This window comes from Cloeon dipterum, chromosome 2, assembly GCF_949628265.1.
Source record: "Cloeon dipterum chromosome 2, ieCloDipt1.1, whole genome shotgun sequence".
In the NCBI taxonomy this organism is placed as follows: Eukaryota; Metazoa; Arthropoda; class Insecta; order Ephemeroptera; family Baetidae; genus Cloeon; species Cloeon dipterum.
The window spans coordinates 18,456,236-18,480,771 of record NC_088787.1 but is presented as its reverse complement, the minus strand read 5'-3'; the positions used below and the strand labels follow the sequence as shown (position 1 = coordinate 18,480,771).

Below are 24,536 nucleotides of genomic sequence, written 5' to 3'. Positions count from 1 at the left end.
TGTTGGCCTCCGAGTCGGCTCTGTCGGCTTTTAACAAAATTGCTCGGCTTTTAATATTGCAGCGGCGTGTGTTTACTCTTTCGGAAATTGCCTCGTTATTTTTTCATGTCTGTCAATATTCCGATTTCTCGCCGCAATCGGACTGGAGCGAAGGAGAGAAGACCGCGCATGGTCTGCGGCAACTAACGTTTTGCTCTGTTTTTAACGGCAGTCTCCTATTCCGATTTAACTGCCGCTGTGATGTTAGAAACAGGGTGAAATTTCCGTTTCTGCAAACGGTGATTGCAGCTTGGAACGGGCTGCATGCGAGCCAGCTTCTGAGGAAGCAAAAATCAAGGCTCGCCTCTGCATTTCCTCTGAGAGAGGATATCGTTCGTTCGCTTTCTATTACTCTTTGACGCTTCTTTCCGTCGTTTTGCTCGATGGCGTTCCACTATTTACTTTGCTTGGCGAGCCCCAGAGGCTCTTTCCTCTTTAAAGATGATTGAGAATCTCTGAGATACGCCCGCCGCTCAGTATGAAGAAGTTGTTCGGCTAATTAATTGATGCTCGCTGCCACACGGAGAGAGCCGGGGCGAAGTGTGATTCATTTCTTGATAGTACGCTGCGGTGGAAAAGGCAAAGATTAGAGATTATTTTCCTCTCCACTAAACATAATGGCCGCTCGCGAGCTGATGGAACAGCCCCTGCTGAGTGAAAATAATCCTCACTGTGCAAACTCTGCGTTTTTTATTTCTCCACGAGCGCGGTGGTAATTGATAAAGCGGACTTTTTCTTTGCTCTCTCTGCAGCTCAACTTTCAGGGAGCAGTTGGAATTTTACCGGCCCCAGGACCTGTTAATTGGAGTCATTTTTAAATTATTTGCCAGCTTTAAACTAAAATATAGGAGTTTGGATTAAATTGCTGTATGTTTACTTCACCAAAGAATAAAGCGGATATTCTGGTACTCAAGATCACTTTTCCCTTCGGAACCATTTTTGTGCACAAAAAACGTTTAAAATAATAAATGGACTGGCGGCCACTCCATTGATGGTGGTAATTCATTAAGAAAGACATTTTTATGAGCAGCTAAAACAACAGAACAACTTTTTAGTGAGCGTTCTGGCACACAGCCCCCAGGGGATCCTCAGCCACCGCCGCGGAAAAGTTTTCTTTTTAAAATGGTCGGAAAGGAGCAGCGGAGCGGCCGTCATCATCACAAGCATTGGGTAAAAGGCGCGAGACACGCTCAAATATCTTGTTTATACTTTCCGTTGGCGGGAGGCAGCAGGGCGATGAGCGAAAAAGTTGGCTTATCTTAATTACACGCATAATTAGTTCAGGGAATTTGGGCGCGTTGGTGGCGAAAATTTGATTTCGCGTGTTCTCTGGCGGCTGCGATATTTACCCAAAACGCAAGTTTGCGCGCGTTGCGTTGAGAGCCAAAACTTGTAAGCAGTGAGATCGAGATGCACTGCCTGACAGTTGTTCAAACAGAGTGAAACACCGACTTGAGAAATAGGTTTTGCCTCATGACTAAACTTATTTCCTTTTAAGAAGGAATACGTAAATCTTTTTAGTACATGCATTTCTAGATAATTTGATGCTGAGTTGAGAAATAATATGCTTTATTAATTGCGGTTTGGAGTAATAAAAGAGAAATTTTCAATGATCGATCTGATAAATAATTATCTTAAATAACGATGCCTTGAATTCCAAATTAATACAATAGGGAATTATTGAAATGAACTCCTTACTGGCGTAACAAAACTTTAAAGATATTTAGACATAAATTAATGACATAAAGTTACCATGGAGAATCGGTTATTGAATATTAGATTTCACATTTCACAGCCAGAGTAATGCAAAAAAATAGTTTGTCAGGGTGCCGTCTATAGTAGAGAAGCCTGTTGGTGTCCTATATTATTTGTATTTTCTCCTTTGGGTAATTTGAAGGGAACGCAAAGATGTTGTGTAGTTTACTTTATAATTTAATTATTAATTGCTTGTCCAAGTTAAATACACAGATGAGACACAGAAGGCGTGCTTATGCGAGTGGGGTGGCGTCTGTATTGGTCCATCTGTCTGGTCGGAGAGTCCCACAACTCGCACAGCTACGTCTGCACTCGCTCGCCTAATATTTGCAATAATTCTAAAAATATTTCAATGCTCAGCAAGACGCAATGCTTCATACTGAATAACGCATATAAGGTGAGATTTAACTCAATAATCAGTGAGAGGGATATTCTGTATCCCTGACATCTGCTAGAACCTTTATGTTCCTCAGATATTACCATTATTGGATATTATTGCCATTAGCATATTGCCAATTTTTTTCAGTATTGTGCCGCGAACAATCCCTTTGATGTGGAATATGTTATAAAAGCTGTTTTACCACCTTGAAATTTTTTTATGTCAGACCAAGATGAATTCTTGCGTGTTTTAAGCCATACAATTTCTAATTAAAATGAATTTATAAAATTGCATCAAAAATCTAATATGCGGTGAACATGAATAGAGCACATATGGCCAAATCTTTTGAGCCCTGTGAAAAGCAGCCCCGGCATGGTGGATTTGCCTTTGGTCCAATTAGGGCTTTTCGGTCTTTGCGCTGGGCTTGTGTCAAACAGCAATTATTGTCCGTCTGGCTGCTCTGCTTTATTCGTCTCGCATGTGGGTCCGTATGTGTGTGTGTGTGTGAATAAGAGCGGCCTTCGGTTTAGCTGCACATTCACGGAGGCTAGTAGAAATAATTATCCTACATGCGGTCAATGAAACATACATGTGCGCGACGAGGACACGTCATTAGGGCCGACTTAAAAGTGCTTCTAGTGCTGCTTCTCTATAATCCGAAAGGACCACAATGGTCACCGCTCTCAAGGGGTCCGTTGACTGCCAGTGTTGCAATAAAAGGCTTCGCGTTACACACACACATACACGCACATGCACAATCAAACTGGATGGCCACTTGTGTGCACGCACAATTTGCCGACGGCAAAACTTGCTTGGCAATTGAGTTTGTACGTAGGCAACGCAACAGAAACGGCAAATAAAAGAGAGAGTCTTGTGTGTATTGCTCTTTTCCACCAGCTCATTCCACCTGCAGTCGTTTGTGTAAATAATCTATTATGCAGGTAGGAGCACAGAGATCTCTTTTCTCCCATCATGCCTGCTCATTGTTAGACTAGTAATTCAAACTATCAATGAATGGGAATCACAGTAAATAGAAAATAGCCTTATCACAACTTCTCAAAAATTGCTATAATGACAATTGCGTTGAAGCGAATTTTTAGTTAAGCTAGTTTTGCAAATCAGAGGGCTGTGAAATTTGGACGTTTTTTACATTTTTAAACTTTATATCGGAGTTGTAAAGTCAAATTGTTTGATGTAGAGTTGCAAAATTAAATATCAATTAAAGTTAGTTTCACCAGGCCATTTTTTTCTCTTTTGAGGTATAGCGATTTTAAGAGTATATCTGATTTTAACAATTCGTTTCTTCTCAAAATTTTTTATCGGGTTAGGCTGCTGGCTAAATATGAAAATCTAAAAGAGATTTAGATTTTCTTACCTCATCAGCCACTTTTCTGAAAACTAACACATATTAGGCGCAGAACAATTTGTCAAATTATTTGAAGAAGATAGAGCTATCTGGGTTTGACTAAATTTGCTCTCAATATCTTTCCAATCAAGTGTAAAACCCCCAAATCCAAGTAATTATATAAAAAAATTAGTTCTAGAAAACTGACTAAAAAACTTTTTTGATCCAGAGAAATTTTGGTAGTTTTATTTTTCCAATTGATACATTAACTGGTGATTTATATGATATTAATTCTGCTTATAATGGATTAAAAGTGCATGATAAGTGTTGATTTGCTGCTCCAATGATAATTGTATAACGAGTAATTGTAATCACTCGTTGAATTTTTTGTATGGCTGTTATGTTTCGCCATCTAAGGGATATAATTATTTGGAAATATTTGTAATTCGCTATTGAGAATGTTTGTGAGCCGGCAAGAGCAAATGCTCAAGCCTGGCATTAGGAGTGCGTGTCTGGCTGAGTGCAGCACGTAGCTCGTTGAAGGTGAAATGGCCACGACGGGCCATGTCCACGAATGACGCACGCTTTGATGCGGATCTGTGTACTTAATGATTTGAACTGATGTTCAAACCAATTTTTTGTGAGGGTCTTCTTATTGTGAATTTGTTTCCAAACTATTGTTATTCCTTTGTGAATTGTTAATTTACAATGGCGAAATGTTTGTTTATAAAGGCAACCTGGCCAATAGGCTGTAGTGTGGACATGGACCAGCTACTACTATTAATTAAGGAGGAATCAATAGGATGTTTAATGCTCGGATCGGATTTGTACGAAGATGAGATTAGCTTCATTGAAGATCGTCGATTGAAGACCAAATTGTGTATATTTGTTGAGTATGCATGATTGTAAATGACTAACCATGAACTGAAATTTATGATTTAATTGCCACTCGTCATTTAGAATTAAATTTGACGGTTTTAAATTGATTTTAAACAAAATAATCAGTTTATTTCTCTCGCCTCAATGAAACTTCTATTCGTGACAGTTGGACACAGCCAAAATATGTAGGAGAACAGTTTTTCAGAAGAATTGTGAGCGGGGAAAGCTAACATATAATCCTCAAGTACAACGAATTGGAGAAATCGAGAGATTCAATTTTTCTATTATTCTGTAAAGTAGCATAGTTCCCGCGCGAGCAAATTTACGTCCGACGCCTTAATGGGGGTCAACAATTTCTCCGCACCGGGGGGCTATTGAGGCGGAATTGCGATCATCTGGGACCATGGACGCAATATCCTGCGCTGACAAAGGAGAAGAAAGCGGACAATGGAAAGAAAGGTTAGATTTGTCGATGGAATCAATATTGTATACTTTGTAATGCCAACAGGTGGGGCGGCCGGGGGGTGGCGCCGGGGCCATTAACGGGGAGCACGTGTAAGGGAAAAGCAGGCTGTGGCGCGCGGCAGCTTTGCACTCGAGCTGTTTCAATCAGAGCGCATTTCCACCTCCATTGCGGCGTCGGAATCGGCTTATTTGTTGCTCATTTCATAATTAACAGGCTTGTCATGCCGTACATACGCACACAATGCACAATGGGCTATTCCTCCAGCCAGCCAGCCGACGTTCGTCTCAAGTTACTTGCTTTGCTGACTTATTGTTGAGGTGGAGCAATATACGTCAAACGAGCAGCATTATAATGGAGACGCATATTCAGCATTGTTCGCCTCTCGTCCGCGGATTGTCTATCGTGCTTGCGCGCTGCGCGTTTCTTCATCCCTTGGAAACACAACAGCTGATCTGCATGTAGAAAATTAATACGTTCTCCTTCTGTTCAGTTTTCAATTACAGTATATCTTTCACCGAGCGATTGTTTCAAAATTTTCAAGAGGAGTATAGAATGCAATGTACTGAGTACATTTTACCCATTTTACATTAGCAAGCAACTGATTCAGTGTATAAATAGACAATCTAAAATGCAATCCAATAAATATACATATTTATAGGGCTTTGCCCCCCATTATGACGTTATAATGCTCGCAACTTTCATTTGTGTAATTGGGTGGAGGAAAAACCTTTTTTGGCCACCTGGACCATTTCGTTTTTAAATTGTGTTTATTGATAAACAATCACAAGTGTTCAGCCAATTCAAAACGAATTGACGGCTGGTGCTCGCTCAGCTACTAATCATGGCAGCTATTTAACAAAAATAATGCGGAAAATTTTTTGTCTTTTCCAAAATACAGTGAGTTGAGTTTCAAAAAAAATGAATTTGGTTTCAAGGCTTTTATTCAAACTGCGTCTCTATAGACGTGGTGAAATTTCATCTGCAGTCTCGCAATAATAAGCATTCATAACAGGAGGCAATTCCCAGGAAAGTCGGCGCAATCATTCTTATTTCCATCTATAAAATCGCTTTATCGGCATCTAATGTGCAATTTCTCGTCGGCGGGGGCGATAACCGCCACCCGTAAAGAACCACGGGGAGTGTCCTGAAAGATGCAGAAAACGCATTTAACCTGGTTTGCAGGAGCCCAGCTGCGTTTGCTGCTGATGTTACATATTCCGTGCACACAAATTACGACATGCATCTAATTGTGTGGCGCGCGCGACCCTATTACGCCGCAAAATCGATTAAATATAGAGCAGACCCTCGCACTAATAAGCGAGAGAGTGTGTGTGTATCTTTTATGTTTTGCTTCTCACAGGCGTAAAACTGCAAAAATATGCATGAAATTTTTCCCGGCATCAGACTATGCTTGTATTTCCTGCGCGGCTCGCTCTCTGTGTATGAGTCTGTAATATTCACCCTCTTTTATTGCATAGGTACAAGGGCGCTAATATTAAAAGAGGCTGGCGCTCTCGCTCTTCTCGACGTGAATAAAATTACTGGGCTCGGCTGGAGTCATGAATACACTTTTATTCTATCATCTCGGTCGGCTGCGCTGGAGAGCAGCTTATTAAAACATCACATTATAGGTAAACGTGAGAATGCGAAAGGTAAAAAGTCGTTAAGAGCCGTGTTCACGGCGGCACCGGCTGCGACACACTCGCCCATTCCGGGGCCAGCCTCGGCACACCCCTATACATACATAATAAATTGCACCCTCCATTGTTAGCACCCAACTCCCTCGAGTGCGGCAGGCACGGACTGCGTCCCAAGGTGCCAAGCCAGCCGCTTTAATTAGTTGTTGCTCTCAACCTGTTCCACTGTGCAGATTGGATTGGCAAAATAAATGAACCATGTGCCAATTAAAATTGAAATTGTAGTTGTAACTGAGTTATTAGGAGCTTAGAAATTTATGAAATTAGTATAGCGTACTTTCAAAATGTGAAAATTCTAAATTACATACATATAATATGGTATATAGTAGGTAATTAAATCGAAGGAAAACCAATAATAAATTAAACTAAATACTTGTAGCATTACAATAAAACTCGAGTGTGTATGCGTATATCTATATAACTGAAATACGCACTGTTTGGGACTGCCGCGGCGACACAGGCCAGGAATTTCACAAACACATTTCACAAACGTGCAAGGAAAAAGTTGAGCGATAAATTTTTAAAAGCACACAGTCGATTCTATGATGAGTTTATAAACAAGTCGGCCTGAGAAATGACTGTTGAAAACAACAAATTTAAGACTCTGGTTTTACAACTAAATCAATAACTGACAATACAATAGGAAAAAAATGGCTTTTGTTTGACTGAGTTCGTAAATACACTGATATAACTTTATAACGCTGTAAAAGTTAAATGGCTAGAGACAAGGTATAACACGTAATTATTCAAAGAGAGAATTATTTATTTTAATTTTTTGTATTATTAGATTTTTGGCTTAAAACCGGATTGATTCCTGAGGTGAGAACAGGCACTTAGCATTTATCGAGTGCGGGAGAAAAATGTAAAATTTTAGTTTCCAGTCTCGGATCGAAATTATTTTCCCTCGTTTCCGCGATTCTGTAATTGATTGGCTACACGTTGGCCTGTCCATCCCTTTCCAAAATCGGAATTAGTTGCTTCGATTTTTCGTCTACAATCATTGGCATAAATAAAATTGAACCAGCGGTAAATTTTGCATTAATTTGAGGCGTCGAGTGCATCGCAATCGCTTACTCTTCACGCGCGTTGTTTGCATCGCTCTCGCTCTCATCGTCTGAATACTTGGCTTCTAAAATCTGAAGCGACGAATTTAGTTGCTGTTCTTGGCGGTCGGCAGGCGTCGAGCCAATATTAGTATACAAGTACGAGGAGAAAAAGCGCGCAAACGAGAAGAAAGTGAGCGCGATTGCGAGCGAGAAAAATCAGCAGCTTTTTTAATAATGCATAAATATAAAAATAAATTATTCTCTCTTTGAATAATTACGTGTTAGACCTAGTCTGCCTAGTCTCAAGCCAAATAACTTTCACAACGTTATAACTTCAAGAAAGCCTCGATTTCTGTACTGCTGTATAATATATATAAAACAAAAATACAAAATCAAATAATAAAATGGGTGCAAATGTTAAACATGATTTTTTTAACTGAACTTCTCACAAAATGTGCTATGAAGTTAAGTTCATTATTACAATTTGTATGTATTTTATAATGTAATTTATTTTAAAATTTAATTGCTCTATATTGCAGTTTTCAAAATTGTAAGCTAACACGTTTGAATGAAAAGCTGCATAATTATACTTTATAACTTTTTAATATAGGTAATGCACACTTTTCATATAGTCAAAAATGAAAATCATAACAATTTCCATTTTAAAGATACAGATTGTAGTATTTAGCTAAGCAAATTTTATGAATAAGATAGAATGGAGTGTGTTTCATGATTCATGACGATTATTTAAAGATTCCATGTAAAAATAAAATAATCAGCATTGTATAAACCTTCATGGATTTTTTCATTTAGCAGAAGCTAATTTCATCAATTCCACTCCCCAAAAGAGCGGGTAGATTCAAAGTTGCGGACATTCTGAAGAGGTCGATCCGTTTCGCTCGCAGACGCTTTTTCCGCACAATAGTTGCGAATAAAACGTCGACCAGAACAATTCAGCTGACGACCATGCACTTGACACGGTGAAAACGCTCGGTTCGAAAAAATTAAAGCGGATTTTTTATGATCCCGTCCAGTAGGTACGGCTTGCACGTGCAGAGTAATGAAATGAACATTCATTTCAACGGCCGGCGCGCACTTGTACAATGCGGTGGCGAGTGCTTCAAACATGCAGCCGTCATTTGAAATAAAGAACGGCACCCTCTCACGACCTGACGTGTGTGCAGCTAACTAGAGATATATGTGCAAATCAATGGCCGCCGGTGGACACGAGGTCTTCATTCTTGTGCAAATGAAGTAACTCCGCCGGTTTGCTGAATTGATCTCCGAGGTAAAAATAGGCAGCGGCAGACCGCGTGCGTACTTTGTGGCAACGTTAGGTCGGCAGAATATTTTTGAAACAGTCTTTTGTCAAGGGAATGAAGACAAAAGAGCTGCTCTCTCTGCTCTTGCCACACAAAGGCACGAAAATTCAGCTGGAATTCGGTTTTTGCACAGAAATAAACTTTTGTATAGAGCAATACGACCAACTATTCTTAATCATATGCATACCCTTTAGTAGGCTAAACTTTGCACGTTAAACATTAATAAACGTCTGCCGTGATCAAATCCTTTAATCCTACCTCGAACTTTCCAACTGTTTCTTGACGGCTTTCTCATTATTTTCAAAAATTAGACTGTCAAACCAAACAGGAAACGAATTAACTAAAAATTTAAACATGGTAAAAAATATCCGATTTGATGGCTTACCTTTTACTACACAAATCATGTATATATTTTACTAAATCATTTCCTGCTTGAAAATTACTTAAAAAAATTAATCCATGGTGCATTGTGTTGAATAAATGAGTACTTGCCGGAATAAAATTGAAATTTAAATCACCACGCTGAAATATTATGGGACAAATTTTGGTCGATAGCCTATTTATTTTTTAAGAAATTTCACCTGAGCACCCACAGTTTCTAGGGGTGAGTTCATAGGATGAGGTATAAACAGATTGGCTGAAACTTAGCGACTAAAATCTTGATCTTCAATTTGACCGTTCACTTGTTTATCCTGATTTTGTTTAACGCTCTCAAAAAAAGGTTATCAAACCGGGCAAGCAAAATAAGCATAATATAAATTGAATTTTAGCTTGTATTTTACAAAATAGAGCAGAACCTCATTTGCAGTGGAGTTGATCAGTCGGTTTGAAAGTATGTTGAAATAAAAAAATATTCTCTTCTATTTCACCATTCACCTGTCTCCCTGTGTGCCTTCATCCTGCTGATGGTTTGCTCCAATATCTCTAAAAATTAGGTCATCGCACCGTGCAAGCGTCTTTTTTGCAATCTCGCGCTCTGCGCACGTCCCATTTAATAAGTTCATACACGTCCCAGAGTGATGAAAAGTCGATGTACATGAAAGTCTCGCTGTGCAGGCAAAGATGATTCCAGCATCGTGTCTAGTAAAAATATACGCACACCAAGACAAGATAATGCCAGCAGACGCTGTACGCGTATAAGTAATGACTCGAGTGTGTCGTGACCGTGGCCCGTCCATCTAAAATTTTTCAAACGGTGGCTGGCTGGCTGGCGGACGCGTCAGCTGATTGATTAGAGCAAGCCGACTTGCGTGGCTCTAATCCTCGAGCAGTATATTAGCTGCCAGCACCTATTAGCCTGCCCATCAACACACACACACACACACACTGTATACTACACTCGTCGACCGACCCTTTAACCAAACACGTCTTGGCCGCGTTTATCCGACAGTCAGCGCGAGGATGAATATATATTGCTTCGCCACCCGCATTTCCCGTCATTAGCACGGTCAAATAGTTTTTCACACCATTGCTTTTCCGCACAGTGATTTGATTAAAAGGTGTCAGGGAGATGTTCATCTGAGCGAACAGAAAGTGTAATAAATTTAAAAGGTCTTTCGATCTCGAAAAAGGATTAAAAACTTATTCGTTAATTCATTTCAATTGGCATTTCCATGTTTTACCGAGAAAATGCTAAAGGTTTATATATTTTTTTTAGTTTTAAGCTGGTAGTGAGTATGCTATTCGTGGTGTAAAATGCTTTCAAATAATAAAAGCATTGAAATCATTCACAAACCATTTCTATGGCAGTTCTTCATAATATTCAGTTTATTCTGTGCACTTTCTGTGCTCCTTTTTATTTTCAATGACATTGTCGGAGCAATCAGATGTAAAATAATGGAATAAATGTTGTTCAAGAAATGATTTTACAAAAAAAAAACTTAAGAAAATAGTTTTATCCAATTCATCTCAACACTAATTATATTCATTTATAAATTATTAAAAGGAAATTTCATAATATTTTCTATCCTCTTGACTTTAATTTTCTTAATAGGTACAAACAAAACAGTTAGTAGTATAGGGAAACAGTTCTAAAATGTTCTTTTTTGTCATCCTCACCAAATTGATTGAATTGAAATTCTGGCCTCTTCGATTTCTTCCATCTCGTATTGGCATTGGAACAAAAACACACAATATTGTTTACCTGCTTTTCAGAGCGAGTGCGTTTGTGTATAATATCCACGGGGGTGGCTTTTTTCCTCGCCCTTGTACCCGAGTGGAAACACAAATATCATTTATATGCTTGGTCGTAGTGGCAGCAGAATTTATCAATAAAAATAAAACACGCACGCACACACCAGGGACTAAACTTTTCTCTCTATCTATCTCCTCAACACCACTCGATATTTTAATAATGAAAATGAGTTTGGCTAAAGAGTGGAAGCGAAAAATGATTATTCACCGCACAAAGCAGCAGCAGCAGTAAAGCAGCAAGCCCCGCGCGCGGTAAATGATGATCAAAGTGCAGGCGAAGAATTAATTATAGGTAGTGCTCGCGGGAGCAACTTTGCGCTGCGGCACGAATAATACGTGTAATATAGGTCGACGGCGATTAATTCGAAATAAATGCACGCTAAACAAAATTAAAATTCGATAAGATGCCAATCGCTGAAAATTATTATTACGCCGGGGAAATTGCTTCTCTAATAATGTAGAATATTAAACTGCTTTAGCGTGTCACTTTCTAAGAAATTTTATCAAAAATTAAAATTACTAGTATTATTGCGGTTGAACTATCATTAAACTGCCTTGTCGGCACTACTATTGTTAGCAACTATAGCTTGCATTAAACCCTCATCACCAGGTGGCTGTGTAAAGATGAAGCGCTGCACCTTGACTGCACATTTAACCTCGCACGTCAATAGTCGAAACGAAAATGTTCTCTCCGGACAGGATCGAGATTTCGTGCGATATGAATCAGACCCAGACTGAGAATTTATTTAACTGTAATAATTGTTTGATACTAATTGTTTATGTTCATATTTGATATTTTCATTTAACAAATTGTTTGATGTAACTGTGATATTTTGTTTTATTTCACACGTTACTCCAAAAAAAGACGAAAAATTTTTAACAAAAGATGCAATTCTGTCACCGCTCCTGGACTCTCACTCCGTTACTCACGTTAAAATTAATATGTATAAGATTTTATTTTATTACACGTGTTTCATATCTGCGTTTAATATAAATAATGATACTAGTTTGTTAGATATCAAGCTATTTTAATATCTTATACTTCAGTACTATAAATTATTTAATGCACTTAATACTATTTATAAAATTATTCATTAATATTTTCCTAAAAAATATAGTCAAAAAGATTAATTTAATAATAAAAATAATTTAACATTAGAAAAATATAGATGTTTATTTTTTTAATTATTTTATATTACTAATGGTATTTTATGTGTTTACAGCAAGTAAAAAGTACAAGCAATCAAAATATTTAAGGTTTAAGTTTTTTAGTCTGCATTCCAAAGAGAATTTCCTAACATTTTGGTGCAATTTATAAGCAAGCGTGACAAATCTGGGTAGATTTTTCAGCAAATCTGGACGCCTTTCTCATTTATACGCTTTTGAAACCGTGGAAAAACGACGAGACACATTGCACGGGTTAAAAATGTTGAAAAGTTGCAGCAGCTGCGGATGACAACCTTCTTATTAATTACTGCCACGTGCTGGAATGGTCGTGGAAATGCGAACTTTTTTCCGCGACTAAGAGCTGGCCTTCCCCCCGCATTGCAATGCTTAAATTATCTCGCTGGAAGTGTACTCGGAGGCAGAAAAATGAAGCTGACAGCGTTAAAAATGCTGCAAAGTGCAGCAACAAGAGAATCTCATTAAAATTACGCGCGCACCCAGCGTGTAGAAAATAAAGCTAGATTGGAACAATGCATCGACAGGAAGTGAAAGCTGCTGCGTTTGTTTTCTGCAAAGAGCGTGTGTATTGTCGACATTTCGCGCACTCCATGTTTTAATTTGCACCCCAGCGAGCGCAGGCCTCATTAAGCTGAGCCTTGCAACCAAATGGAACTTTTGTGCATCCAACAATCAACTTTTTTTGCCTGTTCCAATTCAGTCCGATCCGGAATTAAAATCACGAGCGCAAAAAACGTTTCCCAGTACACACCGCGGAGGCGACGAGCCTAATGGCTTCGCGTACATTCTCGCTGAAAAACTAGTGTTGACGCTCTTAACTCAATTTGCAGAAAATCCTGCTTTTTGCTAAATGGGGTAGGACGGTATTTTTTCTAATGACGACAGAGAGGCGCGACTTTTAAAAACGCACTCAGTGCTAACGAGGAGAGCTGTTGTGTGCTCGCGCTCGTAAAGTTGATGGCTCTTTAAGGACAAGGTCCTCGTGTTGCCCGAGCATTATCACTTTTTCTTCTCATAAAATGTGCGGCCACCATCTCTACAACACCCGTGTTGATTTGTGTTAGAAAGGTTCTCAAGATCTCGTTACAAAAACTTTCAAAATTCTTGACGGAAATCAACACAGAGAAATCTATACAAAGCATTTTTGACTCCCAAATGGTGCCACTTTTTAAATCGAGATCTAGTATATTTTTTTTTAAAATTTAATTGTTTGTAAGAGTTGTCAATTTGATCACTTCAGTTCACTTACAAAATATACTGCGATAGAGGAGGAAGTAATTCATTTGGATAAGCATGCAATTTTACAAAGCGTACCTTTGAGGAGGGCAAACACACGTTTCAATTAATTTTTGCAAAATCACAAGTTTAATTGAAACTCTGGACACTAAACAGAGTTAATAAATCCACCGCAAATAAATCCTTTCAATGATATTTCGTTTCGTTTGACTTTCATTTAAATCCTGGGCTCAAATAATACCCGCGGACTGCCGTGGCGTTTGGAAATATTTGCTGGCAAAAGTTAAATTAATCCCCGTTTCCACTGTCTCGCCCCCGCACAAACCGCGCGCGCCAGTCATACCCGGCGTTCAAGCTGCGCGGATTATGTTATTGTTTCACGCTGAGCGAACGTTGAAATTCGAATCTGAAATGCGGCTGTCACTGATCAGGCTTGGCATTTCGCTGCTTTTTTGCCTTCGGCGCGGAAAACACACACTGCCGCCGACCCCACGTGGTCGTGCGGTTTTTCCTAAAGGGAGGAGCGGATCTGCGTGAAATTCGCTGAGAGCGGCGAAAATATCATTATTATTATTACAACTGGCGTGCGGCATGAGCGAGCAGGAGGAGGAGGAGGTTTGATTGATGCGTTTCAAATAGTGCCAGAGCAGCAGTGTGGGATCTGCCGCGCGGGAAACAGGCACGTACACACGCCTTGTGGCCAGTCGTGCTAGGGCTCTTTTATTTCAAATGATTCCACACGTCGTATGTTCGGACTGTTTGCTCACTTTAAACCCGTTTGCTCAACTACTTAACTTCACTTACTACGCATAGCTATGAAGTATTGGTCGAATTTTCCCGGTCATCCATATTAAGAAAAATTTCGGACTTCATTCTCGTTTGCTTAAAAAAACTGCCTTCTTTATTCTTCCGGCAAGTTTCGGCGTCGCAATAGCGCCCTTTTTCATAATATTCATAATACACATTAATATAAAATAAAAACATTTCTGCATTACAGTTCAAACAGCAAAACATTTTTCCATTCATTTAGATTAATGAACTCATGTGTACTGAACCTATACTTACTATGTGCAACAAGTTAAAAGTGTGTAAAGAGAACCCTCAAATTTTTTCAATTTTTAATTAATTCATCATGTCACAACTTAAAAATACCAACACATAAGTCAAAAATCATTTTAGCGTTTCTCTAAGGAATGTCTTATTTTTCTAATTTTTTTAGCGTTTTGCAATTAAAATTCTGCATTAATTATAGAGATATTTTTACTCTCAGGCTTGCAAGGTCACTCGAAAAAGAATGATCATTCCCGCATCCAATTAGAGACACTTTTCTCTGAGCAAAGAAGTGCGGAACGGCACATACATCTCTCTCCCCAGCGAAGGAGCACACGCAGGAGCGTCGCATGTAATTTAACTTTGCTCTGCTCTCACACACTTTTTAGATTATTTCCCAGAAGATGTGTCTGTCACTTTTCAACAACTTAAATTCCATTGCCCTATAAGATTGTCGGCGACGACGACGAGCAGGGCACATGCTCTCTCTCTCTCTCTCTCTCTCTCTCTCTCTCTCTCTCTCTCTCTCTCTCTCTCTCTCTCTCTCTCTCACACACACACACACACACACACACACTCGCGACAAAATTGAGCAGAGGAGAAAAATATGGGGCCGTAAAGTTGGTATGGCGCGAAATTGATGCTACGCGTCGGGGCCGAGAGGAAATTTCTCGCCAGCCGCGTGCACATACTCCCAGGCGATCATTTGGTTACATATTTTAGAGCAGTGCGCGCGCTCGAGTAAAAGTGCTAGATTAAGTGCCTCCTAATTTGCCATATTACGGCCGATAAAACTGGAAACGACACTTAGGACACCACGCGACTGGCGCAGCGCGAATATATCCACGGTGAACCTATCAATATCGCTTGATGGGCTTGTAAGTTAATCCAGCTGGAAGTTGTGCCGGCCCTCGGTGATGTTTTAGGACCGCGTTTATTGAAATGCAATATCAAAGAGTTATCGAAGCCAAATAAACACGAGACCATTTCACGCTCAACTTTGCGGAGTTATGCAATCCGTCAGCAAGGCAAACTTCGCCGGTTGCCTACTCTCGTCGCACTGTAATTTCCAACAAGTCTGCCAACGCGCGCGCCGATTGCCGCCGGCTGCGTGGCACAATATTTGGTAATGCCTCATTTCCAACCATTTAACAGCTAATATTGACTCAATAGGGCAATATTAATGACAAAATCTGCAGATGAGAGTCAATTTCATATAAAACACATGCGGCATTACAGCCTGCGGCCAGGGAGATTATATCTACACAGATTCGTAAAATACTGCTGAGAGAGAGAGAGAGGTAAAAATGAACAGAAATCTTTCAAACCAATCAAAACAACACGGGAATGCAAAACAAAAACAATAACTGCTTGCATGTTTTTAATCAACTATTCGTGCGAGAGGCCCGGCACACCATTAATCGAATCAATTTTTATTTCATTTCCCGGACAAAACGGCATCAATTCAAACATCAGCCATTACACACACGACCGACAGCCAGCTGACATGAATATTCAATCAGCCACGTAATCGATTTGTCAAAAATAATAACACACACACCGGAGAAAAATGCACGCAACACGCAATAAGACGCATGATGTGTAGCAAAAAAAATTCATAAATCCGAACGGCGAATAAATTAGCCGGGCGTTTGGAGGCCGCAATTCATTTGCCAGCAGGTAAAAAGTGCGCACCATTAAGTGGAAGATGATGATGCAGAGCGATCTGCGCGCCTTCCTTCCGGTCGTGTCTGCCGGCCGCTGCACGCAATTCCACCTACCTGCTACTTTCAAATGAATGGACCGACTGCCTCGCATTAACAAACTCGCGTCGGACACGCAACAAAATTCATTAGCCACCCACACGTTCGCTCTCTGCTTAATGTCACTCCGATTTTTCCGACCCTCCTTCTGGTGCCCCTGATGCCCGTTTGTGTGTGTGTGTTTCTCGTTCCAACAAGAGCAGCACTGTGTAATCACTGCATTCCAGCAACGCGCGTTTCTTCATAAACTTCGCTGCTTCCTCGTTTTCGGATATTACACGCATGCCATTCCCCGTCTTCGTCTACATACTTCCCGTCGAGATTATATTTTATTGTTGTTGTTTGCCGCTCCTGCGAGTAAGCTTGCTCGGTATTCTCGGTATACTGAACGAATTTGCAGTGATTTTATCGCAGCAGTTTTATGAACTTCCAGCAGAGACAAGTTGTAGGGTATATTAACTAGCTATTTTTGTCTCTGCGGAAATTTAATTTTGCTGTGACGCACGAGATGAGTGTAGTGAGACAAAATAATTTTACAGTGATGGAATTGCACAAGCATTAATTTATGTTTATACCTTTTGTCATTTTTACAGTCATTTCAACATTTTACTCAAACAACTTGCTGGAACTGGTGACCATGAAAATTGCTCAGAACTTAAAATTACAGTCTTTCTAAACTCAAACATCAAATGAGGAAACAGAATTGCTTTTTATGTCTTGGGATCATTTTGTAAAAGGGTTGCAATCAGCAGCCAAAACTGTAGTGGACGGGACAGCTCTTTATTATACTCAAGAATGATGCGTTTATTTTCAATTAAAAAAATATCCCGAATTCTTGCGGGTTTTTCCCAAAAATCACCGGATCTCTAAAAGCATTAAACCTCATGGTCTCATTTCGATGAAGAGAAAAACTCTGAGAATGATCGAACTATAAAGAATGGTCGAACATTTAAACAGAAAATTTCGACTAGAGAATACAGAACTGTACATTCTCCACTTTGCAGGAAGTGCTTGTTCAATAAGAGTTTGATCATATTTTTACTCTCAAGCTTGAATTAAAGCTGCCGATTTAAATATAAAATGATAATGAAGTGCAAATTAACGAACTTGGCCTCATTTTAAACAGTCCTTTACACTACTTGAAAGTTCTCATTTGCAGATTAATTTTTATTGTGACATCCAGTGAATCAGTTTAAGAGAAAAATGTTTTCGCTTCTCCATTATTTAATTGAGTCGGCTTGCGCAACTTGTTGGTACATTTATTTACAACGCGAGGTATATTATAAGTGGCGCGGATCTTGCATAGAACATTTTTCTTTCATTTCATTTAATTTCTCTCTAGAACATATATCTGAGTAGAAATAATCACGCAAAAAGTTTTACATTTCCTGTTTGCACTTATGCTCATCGTGAAATGCACTTGGAAACAGAATCTTGTGCACGGTGGTAAGAAGAAAAAGCAGCACCCCAACGCAGCAACGGCAGTCATCCCTTGGTTCACTTGTCTCTTGGACAGTGAGTGTGTGTATGTGTGTGTGCACGCGGGCCGAGGGAGGGGGCGGAAGTACGGCGGACTCGCCGTTTCCCGGCGTAAACGGCAGGGTATTAGCGGAGAGTGGAGTGGTATTGTGTGTTGTTATTCATGCCGAGGGTACGCGCAGTTTGTGTGTGTGTGTCTCGAACGCGAAACGAACGAGTGCAGAATGTGTATACGTATGCGCACAAATACATCTACACTCGCATGGACTCATTTTCTGCAAAGCGGCCGCCTTTGTTTCAGCTGCACGCCGGTGTAAACACAGAACGCCAAGCGACACACGACAAAAGAAGCGAAAGCAAAATTCATATTGCTAAAAAGCGAGCGAGTGAGCGAGCGCGGGAGGGAGGAAACGGGGCAAGATGAGAGGGAACGCGAGGAGCGGCTTCTTTATTTCACCAGCGTATATCGGAATCAATCTTTTAAATGGATTCTCAAACAGCTGGCTGCCTACAGAATTTCTCCTCCAGCGGACTTTACTGCCGATCTTCCTTGAGCCCCGTGATTCTTTCCGCAGCGAAAAAAGTTTCCTCGCCTGGCTCCTTTACTACTATTTCGCCTTGTATGTTTCCTCCTTCTCTCTGTCTGAACATTGTCGGACTAAACTGCGCTGCCGTTTGAAAAAGACACGCGCGCACTTTAAACTGGGACAAAGGGATTTTTTACAAGGGGCTTTCCACAGGAACAGATAGGCCTTTGCCAAACTTTTGTTGAATTTGGTCGTTTTGTGTTGAGTGCCAACTTTTGTCTTCCTGTAACTTTACCTGCCTCCATATCTTGCAAATTAATTTATACTGAGGCAAGGGTCATTTATTTAAATCATAAAAGGTTTATTTCTGTAGAAATGAACCGAGAATTTGAACAAAAAACTTGTTGCTCTATTCAGGATACAACAAACTGTTAGGCAAATAGGATGTTCTAAATATAGGGCACGGAATTTATGGTGACGACTTCCTTGAATCATCACAATTAGACAGTAAATGAGCACGAATTACATTATTGTAGTATGTTTTGTCACTTAAAGTGTCGTCTTTTGGTCCTAAAACTTTACAAAATGGCTAAAAGTCATTTATAAATCCGTAATAATGGCCTGTGAGTTATTGTAAACACCTGAAAGCATTCTAAAATTGGCCTCTGGTACGTCAAAAGGGGTTTTTTACAACAAAAATATTTGAAAAGTTTGCATTTCAGATGTTGACGCAAAATGTGTGAGAAACATTTAGGATTGTGAATTTAAGCAATAGTCGTTTATACATATTATTGAAATTCAGTATCTGTTTAATAACCATTTGCTATTTATCATTATTTATCACGTTTACTCTGTATTTTCATAAGTTTTTTTTTATCAAATTAGCTCGTTTTATCGACTTTTAGCATTAAATTTGTATCTTTTGATTGGAAATTCTATTCAAATTATCAAATGTAGTCATTTAACTGAAGTTTTCATTAATTATTTTTAAACTTGAGTACAATATTCGTAAAACAAAAAATAAATCTGTGCAAACAAATTACAAATATAAATTTTCTTTAGAATGCACGTCTTTTTAAGGTGCAATAGCTCTTGCAAAAATAAAAGAATCTAATCTCTTGAAACGCTTACTTTTGCGAAGGCTAAATTCACATGCAGCAAATTGGCGTGTCATTAGACACTCTCAAAAATAAACAAGTGGTGCAGAATTTCGTGAGAGAGTAAGGTAGAGCGGCAAAAGTTGGCAAACTACCCACATCATCCTCCTCCCTCCGCCCACCTGGAAAATTTTACGAGGAGCTTTCGCCCGCGCGCGACAATTACGACTTGCAGCCAGTTTAGTGAGAAAATGAGTTAATTCGGCCAGCGCGGTTTTGCTTTTCACCGGGCAAATCCCCGTCAAATGAGCCGGTGACGAAAGCAGCAGCTTTTCATCCCCGCATGCAAAAAGAATGAGCGGCTCGCGCTCCGTGTGTGTGTGTACGTATAATCCGTAAACAATGGAGCAAGCGTCTGCCTGATAGTCGCGGGGCCATTTTTATGCGCACATAAAGCAGGCGAAAAGTGGCTCGCTGGCAGTAAAATCGACCCAAGCCCGCGCTCGGTGACTGAGTGGAATCTCAAATATTTTCAAAAAAAAGACGCGCTGCTGGAGGATGCACGTGAATCTCGTTTATGGCCCGTTGCACTTTGGCTGCGGCGATGTGCTGGTCGATATCAGATCGCAGCCGGCGAGCAACAGCTGCACCGTCGTTTCGCAGCTTCTTTTGTACCCGACCGTATTGGTCTTATCAGACGGAGCGGGCAAATTTGCACAGCGGTTTCGCCAGATTATCTCCTAACTTGTGTTGGCGAGAAGGGAGCACACGACCATTTGTCTCTTTTTCTTGGCGTCTCCGAGGTTTTGCTCTGTTGCTTTCTAGATTGTGTTTGCTCACAAAAAACACTTTCGTGCTGATAGAGCCGCGTTGAATAGCGGCATAATATTGGATTCGAATTAATCAAATGGCCTCGGGACACATGAATATTTTATAATGTAAAATAATCGACTGAGGGTTAAAAATTAGTAAGAAAATAAAGTTTTATTTAAATAGACCTCATATAAGGGGTCTGTTTACACAACCAGACAATGGCAGTCAGAAATTGCAATCTTTTTTTAATTAGATTTGCACTTAAAACACAAGAATAAGTGAGTTCTATCTTCAAAAATTTCCCTAATAAAGATTCGCTTCAAATTTTATACATTGAACAATTGAATATGTTCTGTTACGAATTCTAAAAATTGCGTACCGTTGGGAGCTTTAGCGGGCAACACTTTTCAGGGGTAAAGAATACCCCTCTAACCGACTTTTGAGTTAAAACTTACGCCATATAATATGCGTTATTATGAAGAACTGATTCATGCTGAGTATTTAGATATTTTTAGAATTGTAAATGGTAAAGGCAAGCGAGAGCAGAGGTAGTTGTGGACCAAGACAGACGTCTCCCCTTTTGCATAAGCACCTCTCTCATCTGTATGTCAAACTTCGACGAACAATTAAATGTCAAAGTAAACTACATAATTTATAAAAAGAGCAAGAAAAGGCAAGCAATGAAATGCAAAAACGATGAGCTGCGTAGGCAATGTCTCGCCGCAATGAGCCACAAACAAATACTATCTTTTTGTTCCCTCCAAATCACCCAAATGAGATAGAGAGGGTATTACATATATATCGAATGGATAGGACACCAACAGGCATGAGATTCTATTCTCGACGGCACATTGACACAATGGACGAAGAGAGCGGTCAGTAGATCGTGACGTCGTACTGATAAAGCTTTTAAGAATAAAGACACGCCACTTTTGTTGCCCTGATGACGCTCAAGGACATCGCCAGAATCAACCCCATGGCAGCCGATTCCAAAAAACCCAACGATGCACAACCTCTCAAAATTTGTCCATAGCGCACGAAGAACTATGCTAAGTCAACGTATACAATGTCCTTTAATAACATTTACCGGTGTAATCTATACCAAAATCTTTCCTTCTACAACGTTTATGCCAAAGGTTAAGTAAATATATTGTGGACGATCATGTTGCGTTCACAGCTATACAGGATATTTGCGGCATGGCGTCACAAAATTCCCAACTATAATAACATCTATCTGGAGAACATAATATATGTACTGGGAAACCTGAAATTTCACTATGCACAGATCTCTCCGGAAAACCCCTGCAGCGATTCTGTTCCAACAAAGAACTCAATGTTTCTGCCTTGGCATTTGCAGCTCAGAAAAGAAATTCAATCGCTAAGTTATTCTCGGCGCAAAAGCTCTCCTTCTTGGAAAGAAAGGCAAGAATTCTCTTCCAATTTGTTGCGGGTAATCCGCGCCCTTTCAATATGAGAGCTGAGTATCTACTCAAAGCAGGCTTATAGTTTTAATGCAAATTTGTCATTGGATGATGGATTGAATTACCCATTGGAGGCATATTAACTCAATTAGTGAAGACGCTGCGCACGAAATGTCAGTCTTGTGGCCTCTTCTTTCACCGGTGTGTCAAGTGGCACAATTTTATTATCAAATCTGGCATTCAGATACGCGCACCCCTGATTGAAACAGTGAGCTGGCAAGGTTTCACCCGGGCTGTAATATTATTATGAAATATCTCGGCACTTGCTACGCGCTTCCATCCCCTTTAAACTCCACTGCAGCCCTTAATTGTGCGCGCGCAATCAGTTTCCACTCATTACTTTTTAATTAGGCCAATTATCTTTGGTTGTTGCTCGATGGAAGCGCGGCTCGCACCCTTATCCCCGCCATTTTTACCGCCGTTACTCGATCTTTATTTCGTGCGCTAGAAATATCCATAATGTTTTTCCATGAAAAAAGGTTGGAACCGCTTTGCAATTTTCAACATGATAATTGTTTTTATCAGATCATGCTGTTGCCACAAAATCAGACCTTTTGTGAACTGATTGCATTAAATATCGAGATTGATTAGGTTTTTGACGGGCTTTTTGACAAGATTTTGAATGATATCTGACAGCCAAGCTATGTAGAAAATGTGATAAGGAGATGTCATTTTATATTGAGGACATTACTTTTATTACAATTATAGTCCAATGAATAAGCAGGAGTTTTCCTTTCATTTATTTTTCCGAAGTTTGTTTCGATTCAGTGAGTTTCCTTCTGAAAAAAGGTTGTTATATATTTAAGAAATTAAAATATTTTGCCGATTTCAAGATATAAATCTTTACTTATATTTTCAGCATTTTTGTCGTGAAAAAGTGAACAATAATTACTTTCTTGTTGAAGGGAGCTTCAATATCTCTTACGAAAAATTTAAACGTGACGCAAAGGTTGAGGAAAAGCTTTTCAATTTACTTCTTTTGAAACAATAGCTGAGCTGTGCTCCGCATGCCAGCACAGAATCGATTCTGTACATTAGCAGCTCCCAAAAGTGATGGCGCGAACGAATTGCAAGTTCAAGTTCATTCTTTTTCCATTTGCTGTCGAAATACTGATTTGCCTTTATCGCCGCTCTGCTGGGCTCTGCCTTGCGAAAGAAATAATCGCCATTCAGCCTGACAAAGAGCGAGCGCATTGAGGGAGAGTCTGCAGAATGCCCGCTCGTTCTCTTTCACTTCCGCTACACTTGTTTTTATTGGAGTTTAATAAGAAAAATTATTTAAACCAGTACATGCAGAGGGCCGCGTGCGAGATTAATTAAATTTGTCGCAGGGCGATTCACGTCGGCGTCAGCTCCGCAACTATTTTCGCTTTTACGGCACCGGCCGGCCTTCTTGGCCATGCTTTGTACGTGTCGATGCATTATTGACGCGCGCAAAACGCATTTCCTGCCTCCTGTGAGGCGTGTGTGTCACTCCCTGGAAACTAATTTCCCGCCTTTGAGACATCTATTTTGCCGACTGACGTTCTCCATTACACACAAAAGTAATTTCGAGACTCGCTGGCTAAGCTTTTCTGCGAACGAGCGGCGTTTCCGTAAAACGAGTTCATGTCTATCTTGAATTTTGTCACACGTTCAGAAAAAAATACTAGTTTATGTTTCTCTTTGTTAACTGCTTTTTATTTTCATTGTAGGGATTTTTCGATTGCTTTGTAAAGAGGTACCTTGGACTGTGAACACGGACGCGTGATTTGCAATTTCAAGGGAAAAGTGAATTTATCAAATTTATTTTTCGATGTAAAAAATCTCAAAACAGGAAATTGAATTAAACTAACTTCTGCAAAAATTGCTCTACTCTCTATGTGGATTGCTATGCTATTGAGTTTTTAGTTTTTAAGCGGGAGTCGTGCCGCAAGAATGTGGGTGAGTATTATGGGGCTTTAAGAAGACTTAGAGTATTATACCTAATTTCTTTTTTCTCTTGCTAATTAATGCAGGCAGTCATTTTCAACAGCTATAGTGATTTGAAATTTAAAAAGGACCCCTGATCCATGGCATGAGGTGTCAAAACAGCTACGATTTTATTGTAATTTTTTAATCAACATTGAGCCACCAATCTTTTCTTAAAATCCACATCAAGCAATGACCATTTATCAAACCTACTTAATAATTTAATTGATTCCAAGTAATATAATGAAAAAAAACTTGTAATTATCAGATAAAAGCTTTTTATTTATAGAGACAAGTCATTATTTTGCACTCAACGAACTAAAGATTACGCATAATACAGAAAGGGCGCATCTTGATATACAAAAGAGCCGTTCTGCTATTTGTTTCCGTCGAGTTCTACTTTTTGAGAAAGCATAATAATAACAACAGGTTAATATCCTCCCGAGTGCAAACAATGGAGCTATAATTAAATTTAAATTATAGATCAGCCAACTTTTCTTCAGATCAAATATACGCGCGGCTCCCCTCACCGACGAAATTGCCTCGGCAGTTTCGCCTTCCCGTTTTCAATTACCGCAACGCACTTGCCATAGATTTTCATAGCATCTCGCGCCGCACTATAACATCATCTTAAACTTGATATTTTTCCATCCCTCGGCACCCGTTTCTTCCATAATACATATTTCCGGGTGCCTCGCTGGGCTATTCGCCGGGGACGGGGCGGCGTTTCGCAAATTTATTCACATCGATGGGGGGTTTGCGGTCACATTATCAGTTGGCGCGGCCACGAGCCCTGAACTCAATATAAAACTGCGCCGCGTTGCTATTGCGTGG

General features: G+C 39.8%; 1 protein-coding gene across 2 annotated transcripts in view; it reads right to left on the bottom strand.

The window, feature by feature from the left end:
* The window catches only part of LOC135936513 (lachesin-like), a 102,590-nt gene that overhangs the window by 62,234 nt on the left and 15,820 nt on the right, over window positions 1–24,536 (bottom strand). The gene's annotated exons all lie outside the window — the stretch shown is intronic.